The sequence below is a fragment of the Hypanus sabinus genome, unplaced genomic scaffold (genome assembly GCF_030144855.1).
Source record: "Hypanus sabinus isolate sHypSab1 unplaced genomic scaffold, sHypSab1.hap1 scaffold_126, whole genome shotgun sequence".
NCBI lineage: Eukaryota > Metazoa > Chordata > Chondrichthyes > Myliobatiformes > Dasyatidae > Hypanus > Hypanus sabinus.
In genome coordinates this window covers 719,232-734,525 of record NW_026779325.1, presented here as the reverse complement: position 1 = coordinate 734,525, position 15,294 = coordinate 719,232, and the positions used below count along the sequence as shown (strand labels likewise).

The 15,294-nt window shown below is 45.3% G+C and overlaps 1 protein-coding gene across 2 annotated transcripts in view; it reads right to left on the bottom strand.

Moving 5' to 3' along the window:
* Positions 1-14,266, bottom strand: part of LOC132386689 (NACHT, LRR and PYD domains-containing protein 3-like) — a 47,210-nt gene extending 32,944 nt beyond the window's left edge. Inside the window, exons 1-2 of one of the 2 annotated variants that reach the window (XM_059959034.1) lie at positions 13,962-14,266; positions 4,496-4,573 (exon numbers count right to left, since the gene is read on the bottom strand). The gene's annotated coding sequence lies outside the window, so the exon portion shown is untranslated. Of the gene's footprint in view, positions 1-4,495; positions 4,637-13,961 lie in introns of those variants that run through there. The other variant, XM_059959036.1, reaches the window with a different exon arrangement.
* Positions 14,267-15,294: the final 1,028 nt, after the last annotated feature.

Here is a 15,294-nt window from a genome sequence, read left to right as displayed (position 1 = left end):
CCTGGGTCAAAACGTGTGGGATCCCAGGCTCCAACCTCACAGGGACACAGCTCACACAGAGATCCATGCACACCTTTCCCACATCTCACTCAGGGTGGTGTAATCAGAGATATATATCACTGGGGTGGCTGGAAACAGGTTCTGGAGGTGCAACTGAACGGATGCATTGAGTCCCGGCATCACCACCTCAACCACTGCTGGAGCCAGACCAACGGTTCATCTGAGGTGATTCGGTGTAATATTTCCACAATACTGAGCAACCCTGGCCGGATGTATCTAGGAAGCGGGACAAGGCCATCAGTTCGGGGAAATTAACGGGACTCACTGCCCAACATCAGGTCTGTCCCCTCACCGATGAAAAATTGTCGTTCGCGTTTTCCTCTCCGGAATGAGCGATGGAAACTTGGTCTATTTGCCGCAGGCAGCTGTCCGTCACGCGGCTCCCCGCCGGCAAACCGTTTCAACACGAACGGAAAGAAAGCCACCGCTCATCTGGAGACTGGAGTATCTGCAAAGTGATAGTCATCAGAGCGGGGCGGGGCCTCTGAAGGAAAAACCCGCAGATGCTGCAGATCTGCATTTGAAATGGGAGTGACAAGCTGGAACGCATGATGTGGGGGGGGGGGTCTACCACCTGAACTGGTGACTCAGCTCCTCGCCCCTCACAAGCTGCCTGACACATTTTTCATATTATTTCATATTTACACCAACTACATTTAAAGCTTCCCTGTGTATCTTCCCCGTCCCTCTAGCTCCACACACGCCATCGCCCAGTGTCAGAGTTATGTGTTCATATCTCATTCCTGTCTGACACACAATTCAGACCAAAGCAGGAATTGTGCAAGTTTCATTCAAACCACTTCTATATTTATAAACACTAATATCTATTCACATTCCTCTGGAGACTTACTGGACAGGAACACTGAAACATCAGGTGAGAAACACCAGGAGGTGCTGTTTCTCACACAATCAACATGATTACGGCTGCTCTCCAATCTCAGCCATATGTTCCTCCTCGATTTCTTCGGTCGCCACACATCTGTAGATCTCTGTTTCCATCCAGGAAACAGGCTGGTGAATCTCTAAAACAAATTCTCTCCAACCACTTTGCTAATCCTCGATATAATTAATTTCCATCTTCTGCAGTCACGTATTGACAAAACCACTCACTTCCCACCCCCCGATACTATTTCCAACTCTCACCTCCCCCGTTATTTGTATCCACCTCACTCCCCAGCTCTTGCCCCATCGCCACTCCTCACCTCTTTTCTCTGACTATTTCCAGTCCACTCTTAGCCCAGAGGGAGGGTCTCGGACCAAAACGTTGACGGCCCATTTCCCTCCACAGATGCTGCACGACCCACTGAGTTCCTCCGGCAGTTTGTTATTTGGTTTATATAACCCGTGTGTGTATGGGGAGCTGGGTTTTACACCATATTCCAGGTACAATCTCAATAAAGCCCAAATGTTCAACTCTCCTTGGAGCTCTGGTGGTCTGTTACCCTGGTGATGAAGGAAGCAGAACTAACTGAAAATTGGAAATAAGGAACTCAACCTCGCATGCTCTGTTTCATTATGACAAAGATGAATACGGAGCTGTCAGCTATTTTGTAATATGGAAGCTAAAATTCCGTGGCTGGATTAACCTTGCCTCGAAGTGCATCAATTAAATCTGTTGGTAGTCCCATATCTACAGAACTTCCAGCAGTGCAGAAACTGGTCCAAAAATCGAAACACATTTGTTGAATGCGGCCTGTCTGTTACTAATGTCAGCTTTGGGATATTTAAAAATGGCATCACACAATGCATTGTGGTAATAGCCATTAAGTTTCCTTCCTTGTTCAGTTAAGTGGTTAAACGTTTCATCATATTCCTGTGTCTACAAATATCTTATAACTTCGATCATCCTCCGGCATTGATACAGGAGGAATTCAGATCCTGATGCTGGACAGTATGATGGAAGGGTGGGTTCCCAGATACAATTAAATGGATTGAGATTGTGACCTCAGGTTCTAGGCTCCCCTACTGTTGAAAAACATCTTGTCATCATCGACTCTATCCAGATCTCAGGATTTCATTGAGGTTCCTGTTCCCAGGGTCACCACCCCTCCATTGAGAACAGGCCCAGAGACACCAAAAGTTCGACATAGATAAAGGTTTGCAGACCAGAATCACTTGCAAACAATAACAAAATTTTCACGAATAACAGACAAAGTGGGAGTAGGATAAATTATTGAGATAACCTGTTATTTCCTCCCCGCCCCGCTAACAGTTAGGAAGTATCTTCTAAATATCAGCGTGCTTACCTACGCATTGAGCTGTAAGCGATGGGAGAGATCGTTTATGATATCTTTGCGCCTGTGTTTACTTGGGAGACAGATAGAGACTATAGAAATGAGGAAATCCAGTCAAGTCATGGATTGTGTACGGATAACACCACAGGTGTTTGCGGCCTTGAGGAGAATTAGGATGGATAAATCCCCAGGGCCTGACAAGGTTTCCCTCGGACCCTGTGACAGGCCGGTGCAGGAGGCCTGGCAGACACGGATGTTGCTGTCATTTAAGGAACTGTGTTACAGGGGCAGGTTGAACCGATTACAAATTGATACCTTGGAGAACATGAGAATCAGGAGAGATGCTCGCAGGGGTTCTCAGCCTTTTTTATGCTATGCGTCAACGGTGGGGCCTCTGGACCCCAAGTTGGGAAGCCCTGCTCGAGGTATACAAACCTATTGTGGTATAATTCAGGTGAATGCATGTATGCTATCAGCCAGCATAAGATCCCCCTCACTTCTCAGTCTCCCATTCTTTATCGAAAATAAAATAAAACTGAAACGTAACACCAGGCTCAAGGACAGTTTCCGTTCTGCTGTTAGAAGCGAAATGAATGTTCCCCAGTGTGATGAGATAGACCCCTGACCTCACAGTTTAACTAAATGTGACTTTGCACCATATATCTACCTGTACTCTACTTTCTCTGTGAACGTATTTAACCATTTATCACCTCAATGTACTGGTGTGATGTATTGATCTATATGGGTGATGGCAAAGACAGGATTTTCACTGTCCCTCGGTTCGTTTGTGAAAAAAAAACGAGATTCCCAATTTTAACCGTGTGTGACAGCCTGGGTAGCTCCTTTGGAAATTCTGGAGGGAGTGTTCACATTTCCGAGAAACTCAGATAAATGAAAAAAGTCTTAATTCTCGCATTAATAGGGCCATATATCGGGAAACATTGGCTGCATGTCGGCTAGCCATAGCAATGGAAAGAAGATGGAAATAAACTTCCCAGTCCCCCGGGAGGACGTGAGAGATCTGGATCTCACTGTCCTTTCTGAACGGGGAAAGATGGAACTACTCATACACGTGGAGGGGTCTCCAGAGCGATTGCTCTGGTTAAACTTCTCTGTCTGAAAGACTACAAAAAGGCAAAATGGCCGCTTTCAATGTGCTGTAAAACTATTGTCGACCCCAGGCATCGATCCAGGTGAAGTTTGGTTCCGACACCGGGCCGGGTGATGGAGATAAAGTTCCCCAGGTACAACTGAACGGATGGACTAGACCCGGCATCACCACCTCATCCCGCTCCTGTGACCCGAGCAACAGGGACTGAGCGGCGGCTCATCTCTTGCGGTTCGGCGTGAAGGTCCCACAACCCGGACCAACTCCGTTAGGGTTGCTTCAACACAGAAAGGACAGAAAACCCCCGCCCATCCGGGGACTGTGAAAGAGGGGGCGGGGCCACGAAAAACTACGTCCGGGACTTCACTGGACGGGAACACTGAAACATCAAGTGAGAAACAGCAACAGGTGGCCATTAAGCCATCTACTAGATGACGGCTGCTCCTCAATCTCAGACACATGGCCTGATTACCATTTCTTCGATCCCTTGGGTCTCCACTCATCTTCTGGCCTCTGTCCTTCACTGATCTTCATCTTCCTCCAGGAATCAGTCTGGTGAATCTCTATAACAAATACTCTCTAACCTCTTGGATAATCCTCCAAGGAATTAAATTCATTTCTGCAGCCCCGTGCTGCCCCAATCCCTCTCATCCCACCCCTGTCACTATTTCCACCTCCCCACCTCCCTCTTCTCCTGGATCCACCTCTCACTCCCCAGCTCTTGCCCCATCCCCACCCCTCACCTCTTTTCTCTGACTATATCCCGTCCACTCTCAATCCAGAGGGAGGGTCTCGGCCCGAGATGTTGAAGTCCATTTCCCTCCACTGATGCTGCCCGACCCTCTGAGTTCCTCCGGCAGTTTGTTCTTTGGTCTGTATAACCCGTATTTACGGGGAGCCGGATTTTACTCCAACAAAGTTACTATCTCCAGTCCAAATAATTACCCTAATCACGAGAACGCCTGCAGATGCTGGAAATCCAAAGCAACACACACAATGCTGGCGGTATTTAGCACAACAGACAGTATCCTCGGAAAAGAGTAAACATTTTGGGCAAAGAGTCTTCATTACTGCAAAGGGAGGGGGAAGATACCTGAATAAAAAGTTTCGGGAGGAGAACGAGGCGAGCTTGGATGTCACAGATGAAGTCAAGTGATGGACAGGTCAGGAGCTGGTGAAGAAAGAATAGGAACATTGTCAATAGAAAAAAGGGAAAGAGGAGACCCGGGGGGAAGTAATAAGCTGGTGAGCAGAAAGGGAGGAGGGATGAATGAGCAAGGCAATTGTTGAGAGAGTGATCCCTCTTGAAACAAGAGGCTGGGAGGGCGAGAAAGGTTAAGGTATGTTTAGTTGTAAGATCTCTTCGGAGATGTTGGAAGTTGCACAGTCTGAAGGTGTGGTAGGTAAGGACAAGCGGAACTCTATCACTATTACGGTGGTAAAAGATGTGGTGAGGACGAACTACGGGGAATGGAGGAGACATGAGTGAGAACTACACCAATAGCGGAGGGAGGACAGCCACATCCTGGCAACAGAAGCGGCGGAAGCAAAGAAACTGGGAAGAGGAAAGAACACTTTACGGGTGTTTAGTTGGGAAGAGGTCCGGTCGAGATTACCAAAGTTATCTATAGGTTTATAAAATAAGTTGGTTGGAAATCTATCTCCAGAGATGGAGACAGAGAGCGATCAGGAAAAGGAAAGGAATATGAGCTGGTGAAGAGATGGATTAAATTATATTCAATAACGCTTACAATAAATACAATGTACATTTGAATTCTCTCTCTACCCACTGCACCTCATTCAGTCACCATTAAAACACACTCTGCATTTTTGTTTCGCCGAGAGAAGTGAGTGATCTCGTTTTCCACAATGGGCTCCAGTTGACCTGCTGATCCCACTCACTGTTTTACCACCATTACCCCGAAACCACTCGACAAGAGAGACAGAACCTAGAACAGTACAACACAGGAACAGGCCCTTCGACCCCAATGCTGTACCGAACCATTTAAGTTCGTCATCAAATGTCCAAATGACTGCCTGCACAATGCCAATCGTTTCACTTACCTCACATTCACGAGTCAATCTAAACACCCCTTACAAATCCCCAATATATCTGCCTCTACCACCAGCGCAGGAAGCACATTCCAGCCACACCACTCTCTGTGTAAAAAAAATACTTGCCTCTCATACCTCCTATGAACCAATCCTACATTTTAAATGTATACCATCCGGTATCAGAGATTTCAACCCTGGGATAAAGATATTGTCTATCTACACTACCTATGCCTCTCATAATCTTATAGAAATCTGTTAAGACTCACCACAGCCTGCAACACTCTAGAGAAACAACCCAGGTTTTATATAGGAATATTTCCTGGGAAATGGACCTGAGAATTACTCTCAGTTTAAATTTATTCCTCTGTAGCACAGTGCTTGTCCAACCTCTCATTATAGCTCATGCCCTACAACCTATATCCACCCGCCGGACTGGAAAACTGCTTTATTGCAGAAGGAGAAACATCCAGCCCCATCTGTAGAAGCTCAATCCTGGGCCAACGCCAAACCCTAACACTGCCAGTTTCATACCATCTCACATTACAGCCCGAGCACCAACTCTCCCAGGACACTTTCCTGTCGGTAATATACTGCAGTGTCTTGGCTATCCCCCGTTCTGATATTAACGCACCCTCCAGCTCAAAACAGAATGGGAACCTGATGATGCTTTAACTGGGTGGGGAACCCGGGCTATGGTCACCAGCGGGTGTGAATATGCAGTATCTTAACTTGTCGCCAGCAGGGAAATTGGGTACATTTGTTCACTAAGTTATTGCTGAGCGGCATCTGGAGCAGCGCAATTCGGCGCCACGTTTCTCGTAGAAAAGATAATAACAAAATGCTTTTAATATAAAATTGGAAATAAATCACTGGAAACAATGCAGGTTTTTGTTTTCTTTTTGATGCACAAATATTGACTGACTGAAAGATGTTTGTGCTATTCTGAACAGATTTACATAAATGCAATCCCTACTTCCATCCATTAGTCAGCTCTTCATTCCAACACAGACATCATATACTCCATACAGTGAATGCTCAAGGCTTCCTCGCATCCACACCGGCTCCTAAGGCCACTGAAGGACGGTGACCAGAGAGCGATAAAAATGTTCAACACTCTGTAGCTCTGGTGGGCTGTTACCCTGGTGATGGAGGAAGTGGCTCAGCAGAACTAACTCAAAATAGGAACTAACAGACTCAACCTCACATGCTCTGAGTTTCATTATGAGGAAGATGAATACCAAACACTCAGCCATTTTGTAACGGAGAAGCTAAAATTCCAGTGGCTGTTTCAACCCTGCCTCGAGGTGTATTCAGTAAATCTGTTGGTATTTCCATCTCTGCTGATCTTCCAGCAGCGCTGAAACTGTTCCGAAATCAAAATACATTCTTGGATGCGCTCTGTCTGCTCCAAATGTCAACTATGGGATATTTAAAATGGTCCTTACGCAATGCATTGTGGTGATAACCATGAAGTTTCCTTCTTTGTACAAAAATGTGTCTAAAAATGTCATCAAATTCCTGTGTGTGGATTAATCCCAGACATTGAAACAGGTGCAATTCAGATCCCGCTACTGGACAGAGTGACGGCAGGGAAGGTCCCCAGATACAATTGAATAGATTGAGATTGCGACCGTAGATCCGAGACTCACCTACAGTTGAAAACATATTGTCCCCATCCACTCTATGCAGACCTCAGGATTTCATTGATGATTCTGTTCCCAGAGTCGCCACCCCTCCATTCAGAAGAGTCCCAGACACACCAAATGCTCCTCATATATAAAACCTTTTCCATTCCAGAATCATTCTTGTGAACTTTGTAAACAATAACTGTAATGAGCAAATTTCTACAAGTACAGACAATTTGGTGGCAGGATAATTTATTGAGAAAACGTTTGGTTCCTTTACTGTCAATTAACTGTCAAACAAAATCTCCTGAAGATCAGCGTGCTCATCTAGACAAGGAACGAAAGGTTTAGACGGGGCAGAGTGTGTTAAGTGTGTCCAGGACGGATTCCTATCACAGTATGTTGACAGGCCGACGAGGGCGAATGTTGGATCTAGTATTAGGTAACGAACGGGGTCAGGTCACAGATTTCACAGTGGGTGAGCATATCGGTTCAGTAATCACCGTTCTCTGGCTATTACCATTATCCTGGAAAAGAATAGAATCGGAGAGGACAAGTTTTTTTTTAATTGGGGAAGGACAAACTGTGAGGCTATAAGGCTAGAACTTGCGGGTGTGAATTGGGATGATGTATTCTGGCAGGGAAATGTACTATGGACATGTGATCATTGTTTAGGGATCTCTTGCCGGATGTTAGGGATAAATTTGGCTCGGTAAGGAAGATAAAGAACGATAGGGTGAAGGAACCATGTGTGACATGTGAGGTGGAAAATCTAGTCAGGTGGAAGAAGGCAGCATATCAGAGCTTTAGGAAGCAAGGAACAGACGGGTATATTGAGGAAGATGTTTTTATTAACTACCTGGATGAGGGTGTAGAAGGGTGGGTTTACACGTTTTCGGACGACACAAAGGTTGGTAGAGTTGTGGATAGTGTGGAGGACTGTCTAAATTTGAAGAGAGACATTGGTAGGATGCCGAAGTGGGCTGAGAAGTAGCAGATGGAGTTCAACCCGGAGAAGTGTGAGCTGGTACACTTTGGAATGACAAACTCTAAAGCAGTGTATAAAGTAAATGGCAGGATACTTGGTAGTATGGAGGAGCAAAGGGATCTGGTGGTACATGTCCACACATCCCTGATATTTTCCTCACAGGTACATAGCGTAGTTAAGAAAGCTTATGGGGTGCTAGCCTTCATAATTCGAGGGATAGTGTTTAAGAGTCGGAAGGTAATGAGGCAGCACTATAAATCTCTGGCTAGGCAGCACTTGTGTCCAATTCTGGTCTCCTCACTATAGGAAGGATATGGAAGCATTGGAATGGGTACAGAGGAGATTTAGCAGGATGCTACTTGGTTTAGAGAGTATGCATTATGATTAGAGATTAAGGGAGCTAGGGCTTTACTCTTTGTAGAGAAGGAAGATGAGAGGTGACATGATAGAGGTATACAAGATATTAGGAGGAACAGATAGAGTGGACAGCCAGCGTCTCTTCCCTAGTGGACTACTGTTCAGACAAGAGGGCATGGCTTCAAAGTAAGGAGTGGGAAGTTCAAGGGGGATGTAGGAGGAAGTTTTCTCACCCAGAGAGTGGTTGGTGCGTAGAATGCACTGTCTGAGTCAGTGGTGGAGGCAGATACACTAGTGAAATTTAAGAGAATACTGGGCAGGTATAAGGAGGCATTTATGGTGGAAGATTTATGGGAGGCAGGGCTTAAGGGTCTGCACAACATTGAAGGCCGAAGGGCCAGTACTGCACTGTACTAGTTTATGTTCTATGTTCGATAACTGATATAGTGAATCCCAATGGTCTGTCTAAGTGACAAAAGAAACTGACATGGAATACAGATCCACAATTCTTTGAAAATGACTCCACCGTTAGCTGCTTTCAGAAGCTACAAATGCAAGGCACAGTCAGAAGATAAGGAACCGAAAATAAACAAAAGGCGAAGTAACAAACTTCACATCATGTGTTGTGAGTTTCAATATCACAAAGATTACCACAGCAGAAAATTTGTAACCGTGAAACAAGTATTGTAATGTCTGATTTACCTTGCTTTGTGTTTATTCCATTAAAACGCTGGTAGTTCTAGCTAACAACAATCGAGTCCGGGATGATCCATTGCTATGAGAGGTGCAAAACTGTACTTCACAATTAAAGGAAAGATTGGAAGAAATATTACTGATATATATCATTTAGCTGGTGCTAATAGGTGGTGGGATATTATTGAGGTGGTGGGATACAGACTGGACAGAGGTTGAACAAGATGACTGATATATATCATTGTGGTGGTGGGATACAGGCTGGACAGAGATTGAACAAAATCGGCATGCAATAAACTGAATGAAACAGGTGGGAGAAGGGATCAAGCTCAATCACAAGTGGTCCTCCAACAATACACAGTCAATAAATTTACAACACCTACTATTGCATGGAAAAGATTCTAAAATGACAGAGATGGAACTAACAAAAGGAAATTTGGCATTTAACTATTGTCGTTCACTAAACTTCATCAACCTACCATAGAAAGTATCCCAAGAGGGTACTTTACGCGTTCGTACTGCTACTGTTTTACTCATGACTGCCAGGAACTGCAGAGAGCTGTCGACATCGCGAAAACCAGACTGCCCACCATGAGGTGTGTATGAACTTCCTGTTGTATCAGTAAAGCAGGCAGAATAACCTCACAGTCTTGGACATTCTCGCTTTCCACCTGGGACGAAGATTAAGCACTCACTGGAAAACACAAATCACCTTACTCAAGAACGGCTTTCATTCTGCTGCCTTAAGCATACTGAATGGACCCCAGCAGGATAAGATGCACTTTAACCTCACAATGTAACTTGCTGTGACCTTGCACCGTATGCCAAAGTGCACTTTGGTTTCTCTGAAACGATGATGCTTTGTTACACTCTGTAGCTCCACTTACCCTATATAATCTCAATGTTCTGTTGTGCTCTATTGATCAGTATGGATGGTATGCAAAACAATATTTTAATTGCGCCTCGGTACAAGATAAAAATAAACAGATTTCCCATTTTAATTATGTGGAGATCATGGACAGGTTGGGCCAAAATTTCGAAATTAAAAAAAAAAATTACTAAGGCGCAAAGAGACTTGGGTGTGCTTGAGCAGTTTTCCCAACAGGTTATTATACAGGCGGTGCCAGTGATGAAGAAGGTAAACGTGATGTTTGCATTTACTTCAAGAGGACTATAATTAAAAAAAAGGAGGTACTGTTGAGAATTTATAGAGTCCTGATGAGGCGACACTGAGAGTACTGTGCGCAGGTTCGGGCCGCTAACATGAGAAAGGATGTTTGGAATGAAGAGGGTTAAAAGGTGGTTCAGGAAAATGATTCCAGATTTGATTCCAAAGAGCGTGTTCCGGTGATGTACTATTCTATGTTCTAAGTTATGTCCTATCTCCATTCGACCATACAATAGAAGAGCAGAATTAGGCCGTTTGGCCCATCGAGTCTGCTCCACATTTTCAGCATGGCTGGTCCAGTTTTCCTGACATTCCCAATCTCCTGCCATCTCATCAAATCCTTTCATGCCCTCACCATTCAAGAGCCAATAAACCACTGTCTTAAATATATATAAAAATATGACCTGCATAGCTGCTTGCGGCAAAAAAAAAACTTCCACAGATTCAACATTCTCTGGTAAAATAAATCCCTGCTCGCCATGTTCTAATAGGGGGCCCTGTATTCTGAAGTAGGGTTATCTGCTCGTATAGTATCCCACCAGAGGAAACATTATCTCCACATCAACACTATCAAGGCTATTCAACATTCCATATATTTCAATAAAGTTACCACTGTTTCTTCTGGATTCCAGAGACTACTGGCCCAGAGCCATCAAACGCGGTTCACATGACAAGCCATTCAATCGTGGAATCGCTTTTGCGAACACCCTTTGAACCCGTTGCAGTTTCACCACATTCCTTTCGAAATTAAGAGGCCCAGACCTGCTCAGAATACTCCAAGTGCTGCCTCAGCAGTGCTTTATACAGATTCAACATTACATCGTTGCTTTATATTCTCGTCCTGTTGAGATGAATGCTGACATCGCATTTCCCTTCCTCACCACAGACTCAACCTGTAAATTAAGCTTCAGGGAATCCTGCACAACGACCCCTAAATCCCTTTGCACCTCAGTTTTCTTTTGTACTTAGAAAATAACTAATCATTCGTCTGCCAAAGTGCATGACCATACATTTCTCGACACATTATTGCATTTCCTTGCCCAATTTCCTAACTGTGCAAGTCCTTCTGTAGATTTTCTAATTCCTGAAAACCGCATGCCCCTCTACCTATCTTCGTTCTGTCTGCAAACTTTGCAACAAAGCCATGAATTCCATCGTCCAAATCATTAGCATATGACGTATAAGAATCGGTCCCAACACAGACTCCTGTGGAAAATCACTGTCACTGGGACCAATCCAGAAAAGCTTCATTTTATTCCGACGCTTTGCCCTTTGCAATCAACCACTGCTATATCAATGTTAGTATCTTTCTTGTAATACCATGATCTCATAGCTTGTTAAGCAACCTTACGTGCTGAAGCGTAACAAAGACCTGAAAATGCAAATACACAGCATCAACCGATTCCCCTTTGTCTATCCTGCTTGTTATTTCTTCAAAGAACTCGATCAGTTTTGTCAGACAAGACTATGGCCTATTTTATGACGGGTCTCCAAGTACCCTGAGACCACATTCTGTCGTACCCGCCATGAAGTCCAGGTGACATACCTAATGTCAGACCTTTCATTTTACCAAGAAACTTCTCTCTGGTCTGGTAACTTCACACACTTGATTCCCCCTGAACTTCCAATATACTGCTAGTGACTTCCTCAATGAAGATCAGTGCAAAATGCTTCTTCAGTTTGTCCGCCTTTCCTTGTCCCATTTACTATATCCCCAGTTTGCAGCGTTCTGATATCCCGTCGTGCCTCTCTTTTACAACTTATGTATCTGAAGAAACGTTTAGGAACCTCTTTAATGTTATTGGCTCATTTACTTTGGTATACTACCTCTGCTTTTTTAACAACTTTTGTTGCCTTTTGTTTGTTTTTACAACGTCAACAATCCTCCAACTTCCCACAAGTTGCTGCTCTGCTGCCATCCCTGCGAGTGATTCTGGCCAATTCCCCTCTCCTGCCTCGGTAATTCCCTGTACACCACTGCAATGCTGGTACTTCTGTAATATCAATGCGTCTGTCTTTATCTTCTCCTTCTGCAGTTTCTATTTGAGTCCCACTAGCTGCCTGTAGGGGACAGTGAGAGGGACTTCCCAAACACGGATTGAACACTAAACCCCGGGTTTACTGCTGCAAACACGGAACAGCCCATTAACTCACAGCCTGTCACTGTGAGGGAAGGAGTGGCAAATTATTCCCTTCTTTGCTTCCAAAGGAACTCCAGAACCAAACATCTGAGCACAGAACATTAATACTAACGCATCACCTCATACTCATGGGCAGCTTGAACGACGGGTCCATTATACATGTATCAAAACCTGTGTGATATCCCAGGACCCATCCTCACAGGGTCCCAACCTACCCCAAGATGATCACACAACTTTCCCCTGTCTCACACAGTAATCAGAATTCCCTGCAACCTGTGACCCGTCTGCTTCATCGCTGAAGGAGGAATGTCCAGTTCCAGATGTAGAAGCAACAAGATCGGGGGAACACCAAACATTGGCAATTCCATGTTCCTGGACTCCTCATCCCAGGATGATAACGAATGGCCCAGCCCTCCCAGGGCTTTTCTGCCGTGCAGTGCCTCAGCTATTCCCAGTTCAAAAAAAAAAATAACACTCCTACACCAACCCATGACAGAATTGTAACCTGAGGAACCCATTGTCTGGACGGGGGTCGAGTTGACTTTCGTTCCGTGATTTACAAAATGGCCCCGGATACATTTCATCATGTCTCTGGGCATATTATTGATTATTATATTGTTGAGTGAAATTTACACCAAATCAGCTGGCCGCCACTTTTCCTCTAGTGGAACAGGAACAATATATTTCAATATTAAATCGTAAATATAGGCCTGGAAACAGAGTATAGAGATTTATCTCCTTTTTTTTGATTCACAAATAGTGACCGATTACAAGATGTTTGTGACATTCTAAAAAAGATTTGCATAAATACAATCCCAACATTCATTAGTCATCTGTTCATTCCAGCACAGACATTATATATTCCGTACAGTAAATGCTCAAATCATCCTCGGATCCACACTGGATCCTGTGGCCACTGAATTTCTGCTAAAGGGCTGTGTAGAGTGATAAAGATCTTCAACACTCCTTGAAGCTGTGGTGGGCTGTTTCCCTGGTGACTGAGGAAGAGGCCCACCAGAACTAAACAAAAAAAGGAAGTTACATTCTCAACATCACATGCTCTGAGTTCCCTTATGACCACAATGAATACTGAACACTCTGACATTCTGTAACGGTTAAACTAAAATGCCAGTTGCTGTTTTAACCCCATTCGAGGTGCAATAAATCTGCTGGCAGTTCCAGTTCTGCAGATCTTCAGCAGTGCAGAAGCTGTTCCATTGTAGACACCGGCTATCGATCCCGGTGAAGTTTGGACCCGATGTGGGGCCGGGTGATGAAGGTAAAGTTCCCGGGATAGACCCCAATGGATGAGTGCGGTCTCGGTATCACCGCCCCATCACACTCCCCGGACCAGGGCAAGAGGGGCTGAGCGGCGGCTCATCTCAGTCGGTATGTTGTGAAGGTCCCACAATACAGACCGACCCCGGCAGGTTCTGTCCAGCAAGCGCAGAGAGGCCGCCAGATCGGGGAAGTTAACTGGGTGCATTACCTTACATCAGACGTCCACACTCGGGACGGGCCTCGGTACTCACCGATGAGAACTTGTTTTCACGCCCGGACAGTGAACCCTCCGCCGGATTCCCGACTCTGGGGGTGATGGTCGTCTCCTAATCCGGACCCTACAGACGATCCGCCGCCGCCGCCGACCCGCTTCAACACAGAACTGAAGGAAAGTCAGGACTGTAATTCATGTCATCAGAGCTGGGGGCGGAGCCTCGGAAACAAGGCATATCTGCGGTAAAATGGGAGCGGGGAAAGGTTCACGTGACTTACACATGCATGTACGTCCATGGAATTTTGCAAGATTTTGCAATTTCCGCCGTCAGCTGAGAATATATAAACAAAACTTTCTTAAGAATTTGCGAATATATCACAGATCTTGTAGCTATGTTTAGACTGTGACGAGATCTGAAGGACTATTCTAAAGTGGACTGTTCCTTTAAACGAGTGAGAGAGGGGGAGCGAACAGCTTGTTTGATAATTCAGCAGCAGGGAGACAGAATGTCTGTGAGTTGCCTTGGAAACTGAAAGGCGGAGCTATGTGATGGACAGCTCGCGTTCAGCACTTGGAGATACATACAAGGTCAGTTATTGTTTTAATCAGACACACACCGGAGACACACAAGACACACCACAGGAGACACACGACTCCTGAGGCAAGGAGGACACTGGTGAGCTTTGTGTGCCCACGACAAGGGTGGGGTTTTGCTCGCAGTGTGGACAGAGGGGTGACCGGCGGGGAGCTATCAGTGTGCTTAACCCTGGCCTGGGTGGATTGCGTTACCGTGGAAACGGTCCCCTTTCTGTGGCCACAAGTTGGTGACTTTAAATAAGTTTCGGAAGCAAGTAGAACGACGTGAAGGATCAGCATCGGCAGTGAAAGACAAACCAACACTCGAACTCTCTCTCTCCAACTCTACTCAAACCAAATTCCAGAACTGAACTGATTACTTACCATCCCACCGTGAGACTGTATCACCCAATCACCTGAGCTGGGGAAACTTATTTACTCACCTGTATATATGCATATACTTTGCTAACCTGTTCACCTTATCTTGTTTTATATTACTTTATTCACGTAGTTACTGATAAAATAGAGTTTATAACGGAAGACTCAGAATCCAGGTGTGTCCATTTCTGCTGATTGTTTAACCCGTTACGCGGTATGTAACAACTCCATCCCTCCCTGTCAGATTGACCCGCTGCTCCACCCCATCTCGCGATCTGCTTCTCTAACCCGCCTTCGCGACGACCCTCCCTTCCTCTCCCGCCTACCCTCTTCTGCATGACGCCCTCCCTTCCCTTCTCCGACCTGACCCTCACTGTCTCTGCAACCCTCCGCTGAAATCGACTTTCCTGCCCTCT